Source organism: Passer montanus, unplaced genomic scaffold (genome assembly GCF_014805655.1).
Source record: "Passer montanus isolate IOZ18808 unplaced genomic scaffold, ASM1480565v1 scaffold65, whole genome shotgun sequence".
Classification (NCBI taxonomy): domain Eukaryota; kingdom Metazoa; phylum Chordata; class Aves; order Passeriformes; family Passeridae; genus Passer; species Passer montanus.
Genome location: NW_024371593.1, coordinates 2,845,891 through 2,869,480, shown reverse-complemented (window position 1 = coordinate 2,869,480; position 23,590 = coordinate 2,845,891). Strand labels below are relative to the sequence as shown.

At 42.2% G+C, this 23,590-nt stretch overlaps 1 protein-coding gene across 4 annotated transcripts in view; it reads left to right on the top strand.

The window, feature by feature from the left end:
- Positions 1-23,590, top strand: part of TSPAN4 (tetraspanin 4) — a 421,577-nt gene that overhangs the window by 69,779 nt on the left and 328,208 nt on the right. The window lies entirely within an intron of this gene.

Sequence of the window (23,590 nt, the reverse complement as noted above, 5' to 3'; positions counted from 1 at the left end):
GTTCTGATTATTCATCCAATAGCCAAGATGAGAATTGGACAAAATATTTTGTTCCTGAGAACAGCTTCAAAAAGAAAAACTTTTTTCCCCCCCATTTTTTATTTAAATATTGCTTGAGTAAAGAAGATTAAACTTGTTCAGAGTGCCAGAAACACATCGTACCTGTGTGACATCTAGTCATAGGCATGGCAGGTGAAAATAGAGGGTGACTCAGTGCTGGAGTGTTTCCGAGTCTGTACCTGGATATACTCTTAAACTGAGATAATGGAATTTTCTCTGCAGTGCAAGAGAGCTACCTAATTCAGTGCTATTTGGAAACCGAATGAAAACTCTTGAAAAGCCTCATTCCCCCTTTTAGTTTCCACCTAAAGGAAATGAAGAAAATGCTTCCCTAATTCTGCCAGCTGTCTGTAACCGTCCATGTAACCTATAACTTGCCTGTGATTCCTTTGTCAATAATTCTCTTGTGCTAATAACTCAGTAAAACAGACTCGGTTGATTTCAGTATTTTGCATAACAATGATAACAATTGCTTGCAAGGCCATCTCCAGTTTTCAGACAATTCTCACAATATTTACCTGGATGGAAGAGCTGAACCGTCCTCTGAATTCCTGTGTGGAATCCATCTGCAAGACTAGAATGGTGGGAGCACATCTATGCATGTGGAAGTGTTTGTTTTGATGGAAACTTGGGGACTAAATGAACAAAAAAATCCCACTGTGAGTGCTTAAGGGGCTGTCAGACACTTGTACAGTTAAATGGCATTGAGTGTTGACATGGTCTAGATTTCGGGTTGTGAAGTTGAGTGTACAGGAATTAATTGTACTTAGGTAATGGATTCTCCTGAGAACTAATAGCAGTAGCAAGAGGAACAATGCCTTAAGAGGAAAATGCCCTCAAATCTGTGGAAAGCTTTTAGCAAATGATTTTGGCACGATGTATATTTCTAGCCTGTGTCAATATTGCGGATGTGTAAATTATACATGACTTACAAAATAAGAAAATTTGCTTTTAGGGAGCTCTTGTGTTTTGCCTGTAAGGATGGAGCCAGCTTGCAACATATGTAGAGAATATTACCTGTCAGAAATTGAATATTGAGTGAAAGTAATCGTTTTAATCAAGAGTACTTAAAAGTGAGGCTGAGTTGAAGGAAAAAACAACTGCTCAGCTGGAAGACTGCTTCCAGTGCTGCAGACATGCCCTGAGATGCCTACTTTGTATATTAAGAATATTGATCAGGGCCATGGTTGTACCTTGCATTACCACTGTTCCTCCTGATAATTGCAACCAAGATTCCTTAACTCTTTGAATTCTGCTCCTTTCTTTGCACCCAAGTTCAAAACACGTGGTGTGGTGTATTGGCTGAAGGAGAACACTGCTTAAAGGAGCAAATTCTTGGTTCATGGATAGATAACTGGCAGAATCTACTGGCTGAGGCAAAGACATTGTGGCTTATATCAATAACTATTCCTGACAAATCATCTGTAGTGATTGTGGGTGTTTTCTTAAGAGAGTTGCTGTAAAGGAGTGTCATTGAAGGCAGTGGCTGTATGCACAGTCTGATGCACTGAGCTGAGTGCTGTACAGGAGCCTGAGACTTTGTGTTTCTGCTAAGAAACACCCTTGGCTAGTTTCTTTTAAGTGGTTTTTTTTTTTACTTTTATTAAAAAATGGGATTGTTTCCGCACATGTTGTTTGTTCTCTCTTTCTCTTGAGTCAGTGTCCATTTCCTTCTCATTCTTTACAGTGCCTTGGGAAAACTGAATCCCTCTTGAAACCAGGGAAGCCACCTCCAGTTAAAACTAGCTGACAACAGAGGGATGAGGTTGCAGATGAGTGATGCCAAAGACATTTGTGTACTACAACATTTGGCTACTGCATCCTTGAGAAGGCAGAACTCTGCAGTTGTAGCTGCTTGAGCAGGGTGCTGTGCAGAGCAGGTCAGCACTGGTGCAGTGCTGGATGCAGAGTGGATACTGGTAGCCCTGCTGATGCATTTTCTTAACCCCCAGCAATCTGGACTTTTTGCTCTCACTTCATTGTTCCTTTGTTGAGCCATCAGACTTCCTGAACAAGCTGCACAAGTGAATGCTGGCAGATGTGTCTGTTGGAAAGAGAATGGTCTGGTAGCTATCTTAGAGCTCTGCAAGTCCAGTTTCAGCTCCATGATCTGCTTACAGATCCCCTCTGAGAATTCAGTAATGTGGTTTAGTCTCTGTGCCGGTTTCCTGTCTTTTAAAGGACACTGTTCACTTTGGGTGGGAACTGAGGGTAAACATAGAGCCAGTGACTGCTCCAGTAGAGTGGTTGAAGAAGTAACATGATGTGTAACCAGGATGTCTTTTTCTAATATTTCTGCACAGCCTAAATAGTACTCCTGAAGCCTTTTTAGCAGTCAACATGAGAAGATGTGTGTGGATGGGGAATGAGGGGTTGTGTGTCATGGCAGTGATGCTGATGAGCGTGTGTGAGATCCCTGTGTGCACTGTCCCACTCTGATCACTGAGGATGTCTCACCTCTCTGAGTGAAAGTGCTTGCTTGGACCTGGGACACCAGATGTTAGCTTGGGTTCACACTCCTCACTTGGGATTTCACTGGCAGGTGCTACCATGTTCCTCATGTGGCTTTGCCTTGTGTAGCCTCATCTGCTTAACTCCTCTGGCCTGCCTGTTGCATGTTGGCTTTCAGTATTTACTTTAGGGTCATAGTAAAGTCTTTCACCTTGCTTTCCAAATGTCACCAGGCAAAGTCCTTTTCAGAACCTGGCTTTTTTGTGGTTGTACAGCCTACCTCAGAATAGTTGCTGTCCCTGGTGTGTGAATGAATAAGATCTTTATAGGATTGACAGCTATAAAACATTCCTTCTGAACTCTGAGATGAAAGTGAGACATTTCCTTTCTCCTTCCAGAGGGCTCATCTGCTGTAAGAGGAGGGAGGTGGTTTCATTTCCTAAGATGTAACTCCTATCAGGTATCATAGCAGTGTCTGTGGCACTCCAGGGCAGCATGCTCTGATGCCTCACGCTATGGGAAACTGGGAATGAAAGGTGACTCTGCCAAGAGGCTTCTGTCTGCAGTGGTGGGATAGTACATGTGACTCCTATGGCATTACCTGGAGCTCACTGGTGATATAGTGGAAGGGAAATAAGAGAAAATTAAGTTTGGGTTCAAATATTCAGATTGCAAGGATACTCCCTGGAGCTGATCGGCTTGCTTGCTAATGGCATAGCACCGGGAACAGAATAAAGAGTTTGTTTGGTTTTGCACTGCAAATACATAAGCCACCCTTGCTTTGGCTTCCAGCCCAGGGTGAAAAGGCTGGCTGATCACCCTGCTCTTTCAATGTTGACAGCTGTTGTTGTCAGAGACAGATGTGACTTGGGTCTAAGATAAGGATAACAGTGTGAGTGCTTTTTACTGGCAAGGTAGATTTTTAGGAGATAATGCAGTTTGTCTGTTGCACAGTTAAAGGGAAACGAGAAAGGCTTTTCTGTTCTCTTGGTGGATTTTTCTCAATTTTTTTTCATATTGATTCCTCTGATGCCGGGAGATTTGCTCAAATATTCTAGCACTTAACGGTCCTAGATTATATGTTTGGTTCATTCAGTTTCAAATCATTCCTCCTCATTCCAAAACCAGTTATCTTACTAGCATGGAAGCAGGCAGTTCTGGGATACCACTGGTTCTGCAGATTTAAGTCTCTGTGTTTGATCCTTAAAAAAATGTTTTGGAAAGCAGAACAAGAAAACAGTGTAGGAATTTGGTGGGCAGATAACCTGCATTCCTGTTTCAGGCTGGTTATTCATAGCTTTAAGGCAAAAGTAGGCTATTTTTAACTTGCTTTTTTTCCCCCTCCATATTAACCAAAACAAATTTCCCTCTCGAAGGAGAGGGTGGAGTTGGGAGGAAGGAAGGGTGGAATTGAAACTATTTCGTTAAATCAGTTTAAATATCATTAACACACGATTTTGTTTTTACATTACAGTTCTGAGCACAGAAGAGTCTCTTTACACTTCCCAAAGAGGGGAAGCTTTGTGTACAGAGGGGATGAGTGAGGACATTGGAGACAATGAAATGATTATGGAAAACTTATGACTTGTGCTTGGGGTGAACTGTCAGGAGGGTAATGCAGCTCTCCTGACTCCTGGCGTCTGTGTTTTCATGGTTTGTGGTAAGCTGCTTCTGAAGCAGAGAGAGCAGGAGCAGCTCCAGCAATTTCCTTACTAGGTAGATGTGACTTTGGCTTTAACTTCCATGATTACTGACTTCAGTGTGCTGCAGTAAGGGTGGCTGAATCCAGGGCCTGTGGATCAGATTTGCAGAAGGAAGGACAAATACTTCATACTTTGAGACCGAATGATAACCCAGGAGCTGGTGCAGAGCATTGCTGCTCTTTGAATCTCTTGCACTTTGATGTTGATTCTTCAGTACCTTTTAGTTCTCCCTCCCTCTGCTGATAAGAGCTGAACGATCTTGACAGTGAAACATCTGTGAAGTTCACCTCTGGTGGTGGAGTGTAGAGCTCCTCATGCTGTCCTGTTTGACTGCGCATGTTACTCACTATTAGATCCTAAATCATCTCTTCTTGCAATGTTTTACTCCTGCTGTGTGTTCTCCCACACTGTAGGAGAGCCAGTGAGAAACAGAAGTTGCCTTTGTGTCTAAAGAAAATAAAAATTTTCCTGTTTAGAAATACATAGGAAACCTTCCCCAAAACATGCAAACCCCTCTCATCCAGTGATAGCATGTTACCAAGTTATTGAACTCTGAGTGTGAGCTTAGACCTAGAAAGACAACCTGATTTTCCAAACCTGAGTCCCAAGGACTTCCAAGCAGGAAGACTCCCTGCTCCTGAGGGATCAACGTGGGGCAGGAGCCCTTTCTGTGGACGCTTGGGTTCTCTCTTTATCTGCTTTCTTCTCCTCTTTGACTTCTCTCCCTGGGAAACTGCTCCAGATCACAGCTACTTCATACTCTGATTTCTCTGACCTCCAGCCAAGAAGAGTTTGTGGTTGGTTTATCTCATTTATGCACCATGATAATTCCATGGTTTAAGCATCTCTTTGCATTTCTTGTGGCTCCCTCTCCTCAAGTGTGTTTGCAGGCAGTGATCCTGTCCTCTGTTGTGCTGTGTTCTGTCAACTTAAGTCAAACTTTCCTGAGATAGGCCTCTTAGTCTAACCAGCACTTCCATGCACCTGATTTCAATTCAGTAAATTGTCTTTGAATTTTGCTGTGACCAGAACAACTCTTAATAAAAATGTGAGAAAGGGCTGCTTGCATTAATGCTGATTTCAACATGTAACCATTAACTGTGGCTTAAGCATGATCATATATATACATATATGTATGTTTGAACAGAATCCTCTGCTCTTACTTTGAGGACATCAAGTAATGGTGACTCTTTCTGTACAAAGATAGTTCTTTCAGTGGCTGGTTGCTTTGATGTTTAACTAGGTACCTTAATTTGAATATGCTGCCTTCAGTCACTGCATCCTGAAATGCCTTTCCTTGTTAGTTTACAGAGGCTTTTGTTATCACAAATCTGATTTTGCTTAGAAGTGCTCTAATACTCATAGGCTATGTAAAGCAATTAGTAAATTACAGTAGTTTGTATTTCAGAAATCAAACACTCTTATTCCAAGAAAAAGTCCCTTTTAAGGTGTGTCTGAGTATCCAAAAATGACTCTCTATCAGCTTACATCTCCAGATGACACTAGGCACTGCATCAGCAAGAGTATATGCAAAGAATGAAAATAAAGTCCATTATTTATGACCCTCTCTCTGAGATTCCCTGGCTTGTGTGAGAAAAGTGGAACTGCTTGGAAATACTTTGATTCCCCCTGGATTTCTGGGTTCTTTGAAGGTTGTCTTGATCTTTGTGAATAATCTTGGGTTTATACGTTTGATTTCATGCCAGCAAACTAAATCTTTCTGTAATGTGCATTCCTTCAGGCTTTGTATATCATGAAGATTTGAGGGATATCTCCCACTGTTTGGTGTAGTGCTGTTTTCCTTCTGCTGGCACCAAAGAAGAGCAGGATGTGGTTGTGAGCCAGGCACAGCCTGCTGTGCACAGCGTCAGAGTTTGTTACCTGGCTGTGCTGCCTGTCCGTGTGCAAACTGCGCAATAGATCCCTGGGTCTGCCTTTAAACTGGGGCAGTGACACTGTGCCTGGCCCTGCTGAGCTCCTGGGCTTCCTAAACCCTTCCAAAGACACACTCTCTAACACCTTAGCCATTGGGCTTACAGGGATGGTGACACAGGGCTGCTAGTGAGATTAGCTTGTGCTGCCAAAACCCACCTGACCTAGCAAGACAACAATCTCACTGCTGGGAGTGCTCCTCCTTAGGATGCTGGTCAGGGGGGCTGTCATTTTCTTTTTCACTCCTTGTGCTCTCCCAATAGCTGGTTTTTGTTCCACACTGTCTCTTGTAATATACTCTAAATTAGTGGCTTCTAACCTTTTTTGAACAACAAATACAAAGTTTCTGGCAGGCTGAGCTCCTTGTTTGTCATACATCACTATTCTCACATTCAAAGTGCAGTAATTTTGCTTTTTAGAGAGGCTACAAACATTTATCTTGCTCCTATGAGCTGCTACTGGGGAACCATTGTGCTGCCCTCAGCGTAAGGACTGTTTTTCTTCTGCTTCACAGTGCCTTCCTCTAAAGTCTCGATTAAAGGTGTAGTAATACAAATACATTTGTCCTAAAATCAATTGAGTGTATACCACACGCCTTTTAAAAAAACCTCAAAACCCCAATGGATATAAGTTGCCTTTTGAATTTAAACTGAAATCCTACCATGAGAAAATTAATTTTGTCCAGAGCTAAATGATTTTGGCAAAATACTTTCAGGCACTTAACTTCGATAATCATTATTTCAGTTATAATTATTAATAAATCCTTTCACAATGACAAGGTTTTGCCTTTAGAAAATGCCTGTGAGCCACTCCTGCTAGATTACTCTGCCAGTATGTGTATATTATTTATCAGATATGTATGTTAAGAAGGTAGCTTTAACTTTTTAAGAAGGTGTCTTTAACTGGGTCCACCTTCTCTTAGATGACTGCCATCCTTGTTCTCTGGGTATCCTTTACATCATTTAAAGACTATAATAAACTCAGCAATTAAAATAACTTGTCATACATTCCATTGTCATTGAATAATTCTTCACTTATGCAATTATAGTGTCGTCTTCTTTCTCTTTTCATATTTTTCTGGAGGGAGAAAGTGCTCTTCTGCTTTAAAAAGTATTCTTTTCCTGCTTTGTCACAAGTGGTGTTAGTTTATTCTGCATTACTTTTTTAGTCACTTGCTCTAGTCCTTTAAAAGTGCAATTACATAATTCATATAAATTTAGAAAGGGAAAGATGAAGATCTCTCATGTCTTTTTTTTTTAATCCTCCTTGGAAGCTAGGGAAAATTCAGGTTAGGATTCTAGCAAGTAATTAGCATTTGAAATGGAGGTTAAGGTTGGACAGTTTCTCACATGTGGTGGAGGAGATGATTCTGGAGTTTGTTTGCCTTTCATTGGGAGAAGTAATCTCTCAGTTTTAATAAATTACTGGGTTTGAGTCCTGAAGCAGCTTCCCCATAGCTGTGGTGTGGTTTTTTTTGTTTTTTTTCTTGTCAGAGAAGGTCAGTGTCTAGTTTCTTTGAATTGAGAGGTTAGTCAAGCCCTCTGTATTAACCTAGAATGTGGGCAGGCAAACAGCCTCTGCTTTGGAATTTGGTCTGAATAAGGCTGATTTTATTTGTTTGTTCCACAGCAGTGTTCACCAGCCCCAGCTGGCAGCTCATTCTGTGTAAGCACTGTGCAACTGCAGGACAAGGAATGGTTCCTGATCTGACAGGCTTCAGCCCATGTGGGATAACTGATCACTGTGTTAGTAAATGCTTCTGCCTAAACAGAGACTTCATCCTGGCTGTGCCCAGCCCTTCCAGGCCGAGGGAACACAGTTCAGGGTGAGAGCTGTACTTTGTGCATTCACAGTGCACTCGGTCTGTGTAGAGTAGCTGTAATTGTTTCCCAGGTGTGGAGCTTGGGAAACATCCTTGCCCACAGGCTGCTGCTTTCCCTGAGTAGCACCTGGAGAAAGACAGTGACCAGCAGTGGGCTGCTGGTGTCCTGGTGAAGGTGACGCAGTCCTGCCTCTGCTTTTCCCAGAGAACCCCTTGCAAATGAACAGGGAGAGAAGCTCTGGGCTGTGTGGATTGTTCTTGCAACCTTGTCCCACCCATCTGTGTTATGGGGCAATTCAGCACCTGTCAGGAGAGAGATAAGGGAACAGCTTAGGGTTCAACTTCTGTTAGGGGCTCATCAGTTTGGGTTATATGAGCTCTTCTGTCAGGCCATATATTGGGACATTTGCAGTCTACATCATTAAGTTCTATTTAAGGACTCATTTGCCTTGTTCGCTTAAAAAAAAAAAAAAAAGGTTGTTTTAGCAGAAATCTGGGGCTTGTCATCTTCCCCTCTGCTCCTGGAATCTGCATTTAAACCCGGGATTGGGAACTGATGGACAGCTCTGATGACATGAATCTAAGGGAGAATAATTCAAAACTGTCAGTCTTGTGACTTTTCCTGCTATGCTCGTGAGCATCGCTAAGATCTATTTGTATCAATCTGTTGGCTCAGGAATAGTGTTGCTTCCACTTGCATTTTCCTTGCATTTCAAAGGCTATATCTACAACTGTAAGGGCTGCATCTTGATCCATTTTAGATGGTAACACAGATTACATAGGAGCCTGAGATTTGTATTTGCATTCTTCAGAGTAAGATTTCCAGTCGTCATAGTGAGAAGTGGATTAATTGCTGCAAACTCCATGTGTGTGTTTGAATCTCATCTCTGCAGTCATTTTGATGATTTGAGCCCACCATTAGCTTCAGATACCTCTAGCCCAGCTGTGTGCCTCTGACTGACTTATATGGGCTCTCCTTCCAGACAGGAAGGGGAAAGAGATATTTTAGAACATAGTTCATCTGACCCTGCTTTAGCCAACTGCTTTAGAAACAGATGAATCCTGTCCTGCAGGTGACTGTTTCTCTCCACTGACTGTTGTGTCAGATGTTGATGTCAACACTTGCTGAAATGAATCCTGTATGAAATATATCTAGTTTTAAATTTAACTGATCAGGCATTTTCACTGAAGTGTAGTTCCCAGCCAGCAAACGTGTCCTGGTGCCCAGGGAGCTGGTTGTGTGCTGTAACTTTCTCTACTTTTATTCTCCAGCTCTTTATCTAGAGAATGGAAATTATTCCATCATGACAGGAACACTGGCCTTTAGAAAGCTCCTTTTATCTACACAAATACTTTCTGCGGTGTTTTTCCACTTTTGCTTATCCATCTTAGAGCTGGATTAACTTCAGAAAGACCTTGTATGGAACTCTGAGGCACATTTATTTCTTTGACCAGTAAATCAGTATTATAGTTTCCTGGGGCCTGGAAAAGAGGGTATTATTATGGAGTTATACTAAGTCCACTTTCCTGAATGCTGAATTTCTGAGGAAAAGATATAAATCTCCCCTGTGCAGGAGAAGAAGCTATATGAAAAAGACTTCAGGTGCCTTAGTCTCTTTGTGTTTATGCTTGCTTGCCTTTCTTTTCTACCTTCCTCCCTTTCCTCAGGTGTTGCTATATATTACTTAATCTCCTTTGAGGTAAGTATAGCTTCTTTGTTGCTGTGTGGAACATATTAGTATTCAGAAGAGCCTTTTTCTGTGTCAGAGCCAATATTTTGCTTCTTTGTAACCCTAACCTTCTTGGAACTCTCCAGCTAATATTTTTCTTTCCTTCTGTCTTTTATTGACTGTGGTACATTGAGTATTGCTTCTCTCCCCAGTAACTTTTTGGTTCATGACTAATACATCCATTTTATGAAGGCATGAAACCTATTTACAGAGGAGAGGAAAGCAAAGCTGGTTGCAGGAGCTTGGTGGAAATGACAATAAGGAAGCACAGGCTCCTGAGCCATGTGTTTTGTATAGATGAGGTCTAGCATGCAGCAGAGAGGCACAAATTCTGTGTCTGCACAGGATCCTTCTGGCTGTGTCCGGCCCGTCTGGGAGGAATTGTGCTGAGGCTTGCTGACAAGGGTTTAGGTGAGCAGAGAGGGTGACAATGGGCTCCATTTCCCCATCTCATGCCAGAGGAGAGGAAATCCCAACTGCTTTGCACCTCTGTGTCTGTTCCCCACCATTCTTTGTCTGCTTGCACTTCAAACTGTGTCAAGAAGAAAATTTATTCCTCCAGTGCCAGTACAAAACACAATACAAAACAGTGTGTGTGGAGCTTTGCATGCCGTCCCTTGCTCCCCTTTATTTTCCTTTCCTCTGTGTTCTGCTGTCATTTTAGGAGACACTGTAGGAGTTCCAGTAACTGAAGCTAGTTTTCATGTAACTTTTGTCCCCTCCCCTCCTCACTGTATTCATATAGCCTTGACACAATCTCATTGTATGCGTTTTTTAGAAGGCTCAGAATTCCCATGACATGCAAGGGAGGAGGGATGACTTACTTGCTTTGCAAATATTTATCATCATCTCCACCTGTTGAAGCTCTGAAATAATTTCTGCCGGGATCTTTGCATCCACAGCAGATTTTTGGACCACAGAACTGACATACATGGGGCATAATAGGCTGTGCAGGAACACCTCGGAAGTTTTCTGGTGTGGAGAGGGGATCTGACTGGCTGCTTTGGTTCTGGTTGGCATCCCATGAAGTTCTAGGGAGATAATACTTTGGGTTGCCAAGGTATTCTGGTAGTGAGGGATTAAGAAAAGTAGACAATTGATTGTGGCTGTAAGGAAAACCACTTTTATATTTGCTTGGGAATATTATTCCAGATCACCTTTCCTTTTGTCATAGATTAAACGTGGTTGTAGCTTCTCTGATTTCATGTGACATGCTTAGGGCCTGAAATGCAGACCTGTGATTCAGGGCTGCAGACCAGTGTTTTAAGTGTCTGTTCTGGCATCTCACTAGCAGAGTTGTCTTGTTCAAAACTGGTCTCTTAAAGGATGAAGCTAACTTGTCACATTTAGGCCACCAAGTCACTGGTTCAGTCAGTCAGTGTTGTTGGTTATTTGCAGTGAAGTCCAAAACACACCTTCAAGTAACTTTTTTTTTTTTTTGGGCAATCCAAATTTTGATAACTCTCAGGCTTCTCTATAATTTGTAGATACTCTGTTCTCACTTTTGCACCTTCCCTTTGGTGCTCTCCCAGCCCTATGTTTTCCACTGGTAATGGTCACCCATAAGCTGTTCAGAAACTTTTGATTCTGTGCTTTAAAAGTGCTGTAAATCTAGTTCATAGATGACAAATCTGGCCACCTAGGCAAATAAACAAAAACAATCAACACACCAGAATTTTTCAAGATGAGGCAAAGCTCTGACAGGAATAGAGCAGTAGGAGAGAAATCTGACAAGTTAATTTATTTTTGGTGTTTTAATTGGATCAGTTGGGAGACAGAAAGAAAAGATGGTGCAGGAGACAAGAGTCATGGAGTCCTGAGAAAGGGGAGCAGGGAACTGTAAACATGACCAGCAAAATAATCTACTCTGTGTGCAAAGTCCATTTAAATGTAAATTACCCAAAGTGATTTTTAGTGGAATTTTTTATCAGCGCAGTGTAGAAAGAATTATTTTCCCCCTTGTTTAAATACGTGATGAAGACAGCTGTAGAGAGCTATAAACATCCCTCATCTCTCTACCTCCTCCCACCCACTTCTTTCCTTCAGGCTCCTTGGAGCTGTTCCCTGCAGCAATGCTTCCAGGTAGTGACAGTGTGGATGTTCACTTCAGTCACCAGGGCCCTGTCAGGGCCAATTAGCATCCTAATGACTGGTATGTACCATCTTGGCAGCATTCAGTCTGTGCTCTGTACCAGGGGACCTCTCCTCTTAAGAACCCATCGTGTCTCATCTGGACCCTACTGGTTATAGAAATCTGTAAAAAAAAAAAAAAAGAAGAAAATTTCCATTTCATCTTGTCTTCTGAGTCCCAGGGGCTTCAGCACTGAACAAATATACTGTCCTTTCTTTTTGCTGAAAATGATGAATCTTGGCTTCAGGGAGGGGAAAAAAATCAAACCACTGCTCTTAGAGGTACTGAGGACTTTGGGCTGAAGCTTCAATGAGGCAAGGTAATGCAGTACTTGTTCTTCAGAGCTTTGTTGAATGAGAGCAATCAAAGACCACCACATAGTCTTTAAATATTGAGGACCTCGCTGGTATGAGCACTAAAGTGGTACTTTCCTGAAATTACTGCTACCTGTTGTTTGGTGGTCTGCTGCAAAATCCACTTCAGTAGCATCTGCTGTCAAAACGGTGCTTTTGTCATTCAGTCAAACCAGAGCTGAATGCAGTGCACAGATCTTTTGGGTAGCACAGGCCAGGGCATGCAGGTGAGGAGATTTAGGGGAGGTTTCACAGCAACTCAGTGCACAGTGGGAGTACAGGTGCCCCTCAGCACCCTTTGTCAGTTTGGAGATGGACCAGGCTTTGTACTCTGCTCTGCCAGACTGGAAGAGGAACACCTCTAGCAGCAGCAGAGTTAAATGCTGCAGTATTAAATCACCCCATCCCTGTGCTGGGTTTTATTGTTCAGTGACAGCGTGCTTTCCAGACAAACTCACACATCTATCCTGATTTTCAGCCCTAAAAGTCACTGTTTCTTCTTGTTAATATGGCACTGCTGTCCGATCCTGCCATGTCCTAGCTCTTCAGTGGCTTAAATGCAGCGCTGTGATGCCAGGGCCAGCTGGTTGGCACAGCTGGCACAGCCAGACTGGGTCATCTGGAGGGAGAGGTCAGCAGTTTAATGGTCCTTGAGAGCAGCCAAATCAGCGGCGATGCCAAAGAGCAGCTGAAGGGCAGTGTGTTACCATGGCTGGACTAGAAGAAGCTGCAGTAGAGAGGATTTCAGTTTATGGGGCTGTGGAGGTGGCACCTTTCACTGGTAGCAGAACACTGTACTACTTGAAATAGCATTGATAACATTCTGAGGACAAAAAAAGATTTTCTTCCCTGTAAGGGGCAGCAGATCTTGAGTGTGAATGCTGGAGAGTGAGTGAGCAAGGATTATTATTTTTAAGGTCATAACTATTCTTAAAACACGTACAAAAAAATAGCCTAGCCTAGTGTGCAAGGCTGAAAGACAGCACATTAACATATCCACATGGTGCATATGCTATTTTTAACATTGCTGTGAGAATTTTCCTGAATTTTTTGAATGGCGTTTGCATTTACTATCAGAATGATGTCACATTGCTATAATGACTTTTTAAATCCTAAACTTGATGTTTTCATTCATCTTCTGCAATGTCACAAGAACTTGATGGCCAGGAAGGCTGCAGGTACATAGATAGGAGCACTGTTTCTGTTCAAGTACTTGCCTGCACCTCTTGTGTCTTCTGGATGTGTCCCCAGAAGACCTAAACCTGTGCCCGGAGCCTCTTCTCAGAAGTGCCACCTTGAATGTCATGGTAGCTGCTTCAATGTGGTTTGTAGTGCACTGAGCCAGCTCTCATGAATGAGGTATAGTAAATCAGCAAGGCTGACTGACTGCATGCTCACAAAGTATCCAAACAGAAGCCCTCCTAAAATGGTCCAATGATTTGAGGTCTTCCTTTTGTGATCTCTTTTATGTGCATGATTTAGTTTGTAGATACCTCTGAGAATGATGCCCTCTGTGCCTCCCTTGTGGGTCCCTGAGCATCTCCAAATCTGACATTTTAGGCATCACATAGTCACAATACCCTGCTTTCCCAGGACGTCTTGCATTAATCTCTACTCAAGGTCACACTTAGTTTTTCTTTACAAACATGGAGGCCAAAAATTTAAAATAAAACATAGCCTCTAATAAAAGTATGATTATTGTATAATGATCTCTCTTGAGAAGCTTAGGTGCTTAGTTGAAGTGTCAGGTATTAGATGAAATGTAGAAAGTTGGCAGAGCTGATGCAAAAGATGGATAACAATAGGGCAGATTTACCCACATTAGTCTGTCTGTATTTCTAATCCTTACCTAGAGCTATTCTACCTCTCCCTTCAGAATAAGGAAGTAGCTAGGTTTCTGTGGCTTGTTTAACAAGAGGACAGTGCCCTGCTACTTTCCAAAATGTGTATGGGAAGAGAGCACGTAAGTTCCCAGGCAAGGGTTCAGTGGCCCTGACACAGATTTTTGGCAGCTAACACCTGGAAGCTGGGGGCTGGTTATTTGTCCATGCTGCAGAGAGGGGCAGAGCCATAGCATGAGCCAGCCCTCCTGCCCCAGTGGAGCTTCACAGCCTGCAGAGCCAGCTGGTTTCTTAGGACTGGAGCCAGAGGCTGAAGTTAGGGATTCAGCACTGAGGCTCAAGGGTGATCCCCAGCTGCCCAGGAGAACGTAAATCTCATTGGTGTGACTCTAGACATATCTATTGTGGCCAAATCTGCAAAAATCATATAGATCTCTAACTCCTGCTGATCTTGAGAGGATTAGGTGCCTGCATGACTTTGTATATCAAAACTGCCTACTTCACTTCTTCTTTTGTAAATCAATAGAATACCACATCTTCTTTTTACCTCCCAGTCTGGCTTTGTAAAGATGCAAGGGATTTATCCTGAGGATTTGTTTCAAAATCAGTGGGGACATGCTCTCAGTTGGGACTTTGATCACAGGGTAATTATTGCTTTATCTCAGGATACCGAGCTGTCACACGCAGTTTTCTGCTCAAGTCAGACATCAGTCTGCAGCTCAAATATGGTCAAACCAATAATCTGGGTACTCGGTGGTTTTCTGTAGTGCAGGACAATTCCCAGAGATTAGTGTAAATGTAAGAGCCTTTCTAAAGGAAGCAAACTTCAATCCTGTGATTGCATTAGGTGTTTCAAATGGCTCTGTAAAGACTTGGCAACTATGTATTTTTGAAGCACATTTATTCTTTGTACAGCTTAGATCCTAGCTCAGTGATGAATTACTTTAAACTTTAAAATGAACTCCTTGTCCTGATGTCAGGATCTGTTGTAATCTAAAGGTGACTTGTAAGAGAAAACAAATATTTATTTGGCTTGTGATCTTTTTCATCATACAGTAGGTAAAAAGAGCACAAAGAGCAGGCACTTCTTGAAAGCATCAGTGGTGGCTGAAGGAATACTAAAACAAAAAGCATTTCCAAATATCAGATCCGTGTAGTTCTTTCAGACTTGCAAAATTTCTTTCTGATTGAAGTTCCTTTTCTTTCAAGTCCACTTCAATTAAACACTGGAGAAAAACCTCTATATTTGTTTCAGAGTTTCAATGTCCTTTCCAGGTAAAGTGCAGGAGCTTGCATTGTCTATTCCCAGGACACTTGTAGAGGAGACTTGCAGATGGCTATGCCAGTTACAAAAAGCTGGCTGCTAAAGAGGTAGGAAGTGGAGAGCCTAGGGTTAAATTTAAAATTTATCCAAAGACTTGGAAGGAAGAAAGCTGCCGTCTTCTTGCTACTCACAAAACTCATCTTTTCCAATTGCTGAGACTGATTTTAATTCCAATTGTGGTCTGTATTTGTCTGTACAAGTTGTTTTTTACCAAGTGACTGATAATGTCTTGTCTCAGCATCATACTGTAAATCAAAACCCACATGAGCTGATATGATAGCTGATTTTTGTCTGGAAGCAAAATATCCACCCTAGCATTTACATTTTTTGAGTACAGACTATGGTGTTTTGCTTATTTCCCACTCCACCCTTATACTTACTGCTTTTTTCACTCATTCTGTATCTGTATTTTAGGGGTTTTCATTAATCTCTGTGGAGTTAACTGGTGTACCTTGTGTTTATTAGGATAAATGTTTTTTCAGCAATAATCTTGAATACCAATAATGAATTAAAAACTTCTGCTTGTGACTTACTGCATTTGTGGTCTGCATCATTCCTAGTGTGGCATCATGGCATGGTATTTAGACAAAGCCTTTCATGAGGGAAATTTGGTCTTTGCCTGCCTTTGAGTTTGGGCTTGTTGTGGGCAGAGCTGTGCTGACAAATTCCTGGTCTATCCAGCTGTAAGAATCCCTAGATGGTCCATAGCTTAAATCTGTGGCTGCAGCAGGTTGAGGGGACATGTGAAGAACAACTGTTAGCACGCACACTGTAACCTTTGTGATTTACTGTAATCTGCTGCTGGATCTTATACCCTCACCAGTCACTTCTGTGTTGCATTTCAGGGTCTGGGGCTACTGCGGGAAGCAGCAGTTCTGCAGTGGGTTTGTGTGAAGTAGAAAACAGAACTGCATTTGGTGTGGCATAAGCAACAAGTTGTTTTTCTGTTAGAATATATTCACTCTCTGTTTTGAGTATTTTTAGTTGGTTGCAGATTTGTTGTGGAGCAGTATAATGCACTTAAACATTATGGCCAGCAAGGAGAGGACTTCTGAGCTTGGTTTTGGGACCAGACTTTCTGCTGGGGTTTTTTGAATAGGATTGGTAGCAGGATTGCCATGCACTCTGTTGTTCTGAAGGGATGTCAAGATCCCGTAGTTATCTCAGAAGGAACTGCAGGAAAAATGGTACTTCTGTTCTGTTCTCAGGCTGCTTGAGCTGTGTCTCCTTCTGACCAAAGAGTCTGTAGAGCTGGATGCACTAATTTCTAAGCCTCACCCTGTGCAGCCCTGGATGACTTGAGAAACAAATGTGTAGTGTGGGGGAATAGTGGCCAGAACGTGAGTTTTGAGGGTCATGCTCTATTGTTGCAAATTAGATGAAAGTAGGTTGGTTTCTTTTCTGTGCCTGGGAGGGACAACTACTTAAATGTTGTCACTGGCTGCCTGGAAGGAGCTGTGCCCTTCTGCTCCATTGTGGCTGGCTGACTGCAAGCTCAGGCAGTACTTAAAATGCAATCCTCCCAGGACTGCCTGCATTAAGGTGCCAGGGCACAGTTCTACAACAGTGAGCTGCAAAATGTCTGGTTGTGCAGTTCATTCTGGCCTCTGTGGCTCCCAAGACAGTTCATTGTCTGTCAGAGCTGTATGTTTTCTCCCTGTTCCAAAAATGTGGTTACAAATACTGTGTTTCTGGCTTATTACTTTGAACATTTTTTCTGCCAATTCACAGGGCTTCCTTTTCCACCACCCAAGTGCAAAACACTCATCTTCATTGTCAGCTCTTCATAGCCTACCCTGCCCTGTGGATCTTGTCCTGTGCAGCGCTGAGACATCACCCCCATCTGCTCTGTCAGCCTTGAGTCTTCATTTGTCATGCAGCTCTGAAAAACCTTTCATGTTTTCTTCCGTGTCACATCTGGCAAGAGGAGCTCTACTTAAAGGTCACCAAAACTGACAACTTTTCTCATTCTCAGTCCTCCCATAGCACTCTCCTGTGCCAGCAGCAAGTGGGGAGATGGTGAGACAGCTGCTCATAGGGAGTACCTGCAAAGCTCAAGGGAGGAGCTTCTGAGTGACACTGCCCGTGTCCCCTTTCTTTGCCCATGTCAGTACTCTGTTGCTGCCCAGGGAGGATTGGGGTGTGGAAGGAGGGAGAGCACTGCCTGCCGGGGCTGGCCTTGTCCCTGCTGAGCCCCTCTGCTCCAGCTCCTCCAGCAGAGGCAAGGCTGCCTCTGCACAGTGCTCCTCAGCTGTGAGTAAGGGGTGTCTCCCTAAGGAGCTTTGAGTTGGGGGCTGATGCCATTGTGACAGGCTCCTTCACGTCTCCCTCACAGCTCTGTGAATCCCCCCTGGACAAGTCCTTTAGGACAGGGACAATGTCCCCATAACTTTGTGCCCACTATATGCTTAGCAAAATATGCAGGAATGCCCAACAATTCCTTCACTACTTCCAGTGCTGGTCACCATGAGCTTGTTTAAGGTCTGTCCTTCTTTCTTGCCATGGGGAAGCACAGTGAAATTTGTATTTTGCATAAGAGGGAGCACACATTCCTTCATCAATGAGAGAAATAGTGGCTGTGGGTTCAGTATTAACAGCAACAAAATCCCTCCGCCCCCAAAAGAGAATTTTTCTCTGTTCCACTCCCTTGGTAGACAATTTTATGGGCTTTTTGTCTCATTATGTTTTATTTGCCCCAGTTGTTTGTATATATAAAGATACTAATGTAGAATTACTGAATGAAGTCCCCAGTGTTGAGTCTTCGTGTTTCTCATGTATGGCTTCACATGGATTTTTTTTTTCCATCTTTGTTTATAAGACACTGTGTATTGTACCCTCTCCCAATGGTTGCACTCACCCAGAGAAGCTATAATATACTCCTAATTCTTTTTTCTTAGCTGACTGTAATTCTGTTCTAACCTGGGAAATACTTCCTTTTTGTGTGGCCAAATGCTTCATGCAGCTCTGTTATTGATATATGTACATCAAAACTAAGGGTCTGATTGAGAATCTGCATGGGACTGTGAATCTTTCATTGATTTTTCCATAGGTTTGGACTGTACCTCTAATTCACAGTTCTCAGTGAATCTGTGCTGCTCTGTTTACTCTGCTTGATGAGATAAGGATCATTCTGTTCCTTGGTGAGATGTATTCCCAGGAGCCTTCCTTTTTTTTCTCCTGTGCAGCGATCACTTTATATTTTAGCAGCCTGATGCTAATAAGTGCTGCAGCATTAGCTGTGCCTTGGAGACAAAGCCACTGTAATACAGCCCTGATGTGCCCGTGGGTTTACATGTTCCTCTCAGCCAGGGTGTAAGTGGGTGACTCTGGCTGCCCTTTATTTACATCAAAGCTCCCCCAATACTATGTTTGTGAAGGGATGACATGGCACTGTGTACTTTGTTTATATTGTTCATCTCTTTTGGTCCTTCCTTGTTAATCCCTAGTTGCTATAGTGAGTTTTCATTGTGCTCCTCTTTATCTTTTGTCCCACTGTTATTTTTGCAGCTACTTTTTGTGTATGTTTGACTTCTCTATCCCCATTTTTACCAGTGGTTTCTATTCTCGATGATGTGGATGTCACTTTCTATGTTACTCCTTGGTGTTTTACGGCTTTTTTTCATCTCGTGTGGCACTGGACAGACAGCCAGTCCTCTGTGGAGGTGAGTGGGTGCTTTGGATGTGCGTCTAGCTAAACAAAGATCATCAACTCAGTCTTCCCTGACAGCTGAGAGGAAGATTAAGGGAGCGGGCTTTGTGTCAGGATGGTTCACTGATGTGGTCACAATTCAGGCATTTGGTTAGGTGAGTGTTCATGGGAGCAGGCTGCAGCCTGGTGAGCCTGAGGAACCAAGCAGCTAGACCAAAGGAAAGACAGAACTGAGAGCCAATGACATGTGCTTTGCACCAAGATTGCAAAGCCCTTGCTCCTGTTTTGAACACAGGCACTCAGTTTCTGCAGAATCTGAATCTTATCTGTAGCCCCACATTAATTTATTGCATTCATGTATTGAGCTGGCTGCATTCAGTATGTTGATTGAATAGAGAGATGATTTAAAAACATGAAGTGTTCTGGAGAGAGATTAAACTGTTTTCTTGTTCAGTATTTCATATCTCTCTATCAGCCATGAAAATTGAAACTGGAAATATTAATAAATTAATTGACACATTTGCTACTCTCATTGTAATGATACAGCCAATCCACAAGCAGTCATATGGTGAGTCATATCTTCAGAAGCTGGAGATATTTTTTAAATCATGAGGTTATTTCACAGTATTGAGTTTTGTTTTTAATTTGTCTTCTGCTTTATGAACATTTAGGCTTCTTATTAGCAGGCTTTCTTCTGCAGTCAGGAGGAACATTTTGTCCTTTTTTTTTTAAATGACAGGGCACTTATGATCAAGAGGATCTACAATAATAGTAAAAATGGACATTTCTACAACTTTCTCTGTATTCTTTTACTTATGATGTAAAGGACTTTAAAGATGCAGCTTTCTGTGATGAGCAGTGAATAATGTTAATTGAAGATTTTTGAAAAACTTCATAGTTGGCACTTCCCCCTGCTCTGTTCTTTCTCTCCCCCTCTCCCCCGCCCCCCTTTTGCCAAATTTAGAAGTTGTATAACAACATCAGCCATCGTTTTCTCAGTGTCACTGCACCAAGTCCATGGTGCTTTGGACAAGAAACCTTAGCAGGGTAAATTCCCAAAACTTCCTCCAAGATCTTGTTGCAATTTTTTTGCCTTAGTTTAGCTATTTGTGTGGGAGGATTATTTTCCTAATGTTTTTGATGGCTGCGTTAGAGCTGTAGTGCTTTACTAGGGCCTGATAATAATAAATCACAATGGTGTTATAAAAAAATCACAGTAGCCAGATTTAAAAGCACTTTGAAGTGTTGTAGTTACTTTCAATACTGAGTGGCCAGGTGATAAAATGACAGTTAAAATGAATCACCCCTGAATACAAAGTGTTGCATGTAAAAAGAAAATAACATTCTTCCTTTCCCTACCAAAAACCTACAAGGTACATGAAGGTAGTGATGATGAGTCATACCTCAACTAATGCTGCCTTGGAAAGTTGCTCCTAATAAGTCTTTGGAAGAGTAAGCACCGTGTTCAGAGGTGATTAAAGAGGCAAATAAAATGAAAGATTTTTTTTCTGCTGTGTGTGAATTCATCAATTTCTAGACTCGTCAGCCTGGAAAAGAGGTAAATTAGAGGTCACAGGAAAAGGCTAATGAAATCATGAAGGAAAAAGAGAAGATAAATTAGGGAATGAATGTTCACCTTCTCATAAATAAGGCATTAGAAACTCTCCAATTAAATAAGAAGTAGGTATTAAGTAAATGAAAATATATTTTCCTGCAACATGGAACAGAGCTGTGGAGCTTATTGCTACATCGTGTTGTTGAGTGTAAAACCATACACAGACTGGAGAGATTCATGGGCTGTAAAACAGAGTAGATCAACCCCAGCCTCTAGCTGAGGAACCATAAACTTCTAATAGTCAGCTGGAACTCTTTACGGAAGGAAAATGTACATCCTTGTTAAGGATGTACCAAGAGGAAGGTAATGCTGCCTTCTCCAAGCTTCTGACTCCTACCATCTTCACTTCCATGTTCCTGAGGGGCTGGTTTCTTGTGTTCGTGTGTGTCTATGTATGTGAACAGCTCAAACAGCAACACATTCCATTCCCTTGTCTTCACGTAAGCGTGCATGTTTTTCCTGGAAAGCTTTTCTCTCTAATTGGATTGCATCTGTGTTATTTCAGAGAAATGGGATCTTGGTGCTGATTACATCGTGCAGAAAAATCCACGAGCTGAGAATGCACTGAGGAAAATCTCCACTAGTTGTCACTCCATCCCCATTTTAAAGCTGACTTCCAAGACCAGTTCGAGCTTCCTACTCTAAGAATCATGTCCTGGGCCCCAGATAGCAATATGCTCGGACAGGTTTTGCCATGGAATCTCTCTAAAATGTGGTAACAGGAAAAAGTTTCAATCCAAGAGCTGGCAGCTGTGCCAGTGTTGTTCTGTGGGTTTGGCTTTCTAAATAATTGCCCTTAGCAGGGCATTGTCCAGGGTCAGACTAGTGAGGGGCATGGTGTGGGAACTGCTGTGCACATTCTGCATGCTGGCTCCTCCCTCTGGAGAGGTGATGATCCTGATGGACACATTCCCTCCAGGAGGACAAGTTACAGAAGAGTGAAAAGGGTGTGGTGGTGCCAGGGTTGGCTTGTGATCAGTGTTTTCTTGGGTTAGCAGAACTGAAAAGGATTGTGGCAAAGGGGTGTCAGCAGTGGTGAAGAGTAAGGGGATCAGTAGAGGTATTTTTCAGCTGATTCCCAGGATGGTTTTCTTTCTCTAGTTTCACATTGAAGTAGCACCTGGACTTCTAACTTTACGAAGAAGGTAAACTCTTTCACAACTCCACGTTTTGCCTGTTTGTATTTCTTTGGTACTTGTATTCAAAACCAGCATGAGTTTGAGAAAAATGTAAATTCCATAAGCTTGATAAACATTTTTTTGCCTCTTCTGTCTTTAGCTCCCCCTGCCATGGGTTTAGTTTTGAAGCTCATGTCTTTTATTGTTTGTGTTGAACAAATCACGTTCTGCACCAGTTGGTGCTTGCTGCTGTGAAGAGAGGAAGGAAGAGCTACTGGTTGTGTTGAAGAGTTTGCTCTCTGTGTAAATCACAAGAAAATGGAAACATGACACAATTCAGGCTTTTAATTCTTTGTTATATTTGCAAGGTACTAGTCAGTGATGGAGCCTGAGAGTGAGAGCAGTTAGGATGTCCTGCACGCTGCTCCTCTGTAAGGACCATCACGTGCTCTGCCATGTGTACACTGGAGGGAACACAGAGCAAAGCAGCCTGAGTTGCTGTAGCTGGAAAGGTCTGACATAGTTTCTTGTTCCTACAAATCAATTGCTGTTTCCAGTCTCTCAGTGCTTGAGTAGAAACAAAGATTGTTTTGGGAAGAAAACCCCAAAAAACCAACAAAAAACACCCACCAAACAAACAAAAACCAAACCAACAACAACTAAAAATTGCTCCCCAAGTCCATGCACAAAATCAAACCCCCTCCCATTTTTCAGGATTTAAAGATATTTCCTTTAAAGTAATGAAACAGAAAGAATTTGTTTTTCAGACTCTTGTTCACTGTAGTGGTAAAAGTGTTATCCTCAGTTACTGCTACAAAATTTAATTGAAAGTGTTCTGCAATCCGTTCTCCTCTTCTCTTGAAAGGAGTAAAGAAAATCAGCTCAAACTGAATTACTTTCAAGGCATTTCTTCCAGGTTAGAGAATGTCTCCTGCTCCAGCTACCCATTTCCTTTGAAATAATTATATTTTGGAAATGCTGTGAGCTCAGGCCACCAAAATGAATGTCAAGGGAACAAAGTTCTGTTTGAGACGAATGGGCAGGGTGTTCATGCATTTGTATCCCAAGACTTACTATGTTTTCTTTTTATACTGAGAAAAGATAGGCATATTTATTTGCATGACAAATGAGTATCTTTTTATCTCTATTTTATCAGCTGATAATTTGATTGCTTTGTTGAAACTTTTATTACACATCTTTGTCTAATATTTTCTTCCTCCTTTAATTTTCTAAAAGCCATTTGAAAACCATGGAGATTAGGCAATCCCTTCCCCCACATCTTACATTTTAAATGTAGGGGAAAATAATCAGAAACTTCTCATTGCTCTTGATTGCCTTTTAATTATTTTATGCTTTAATTAAGTCTCACCATTCCTCATTAAGGCTATTGTTCAGGAACTGTTCTAGTAATCCTGCACAAGCAGCATCTGTGAAAGCTTTTGGTAGCTGTTGCCTTGGTAAGGAGAATTTTCACTTCTAAAAGCATGTTGCACATGATGAGTTTTGGTGTCCTGTGTCTCCTGGGGAAGCTGTGGTGCAAAAGACAGAACCCCAGATTTATAGAATGCCTAGGAAACAAGTTCCTGAGGCTGGAGCAGCCTTGCCTGGAAATAATGGTTGTACTAATAAAGTGACCGTTTTCATGGTTAATGCAGCACAGTTCAGAATCTGTATTAGCCAATTTGATGGCATTCTTCATCCAAGCCTCTTTGTAATAAAATTAGAGGTGCCAGACAGTGACTTCTTAGGTGCTTACATCATTGTCTCCTGTGGTAGCAGTAAGTCTGAGGCAGGGATCAATGTGTTGGGGTGCATGAGACAGCTCACACCTGCCTGCCTGCACGGTGTGAGAGGAGGGAGC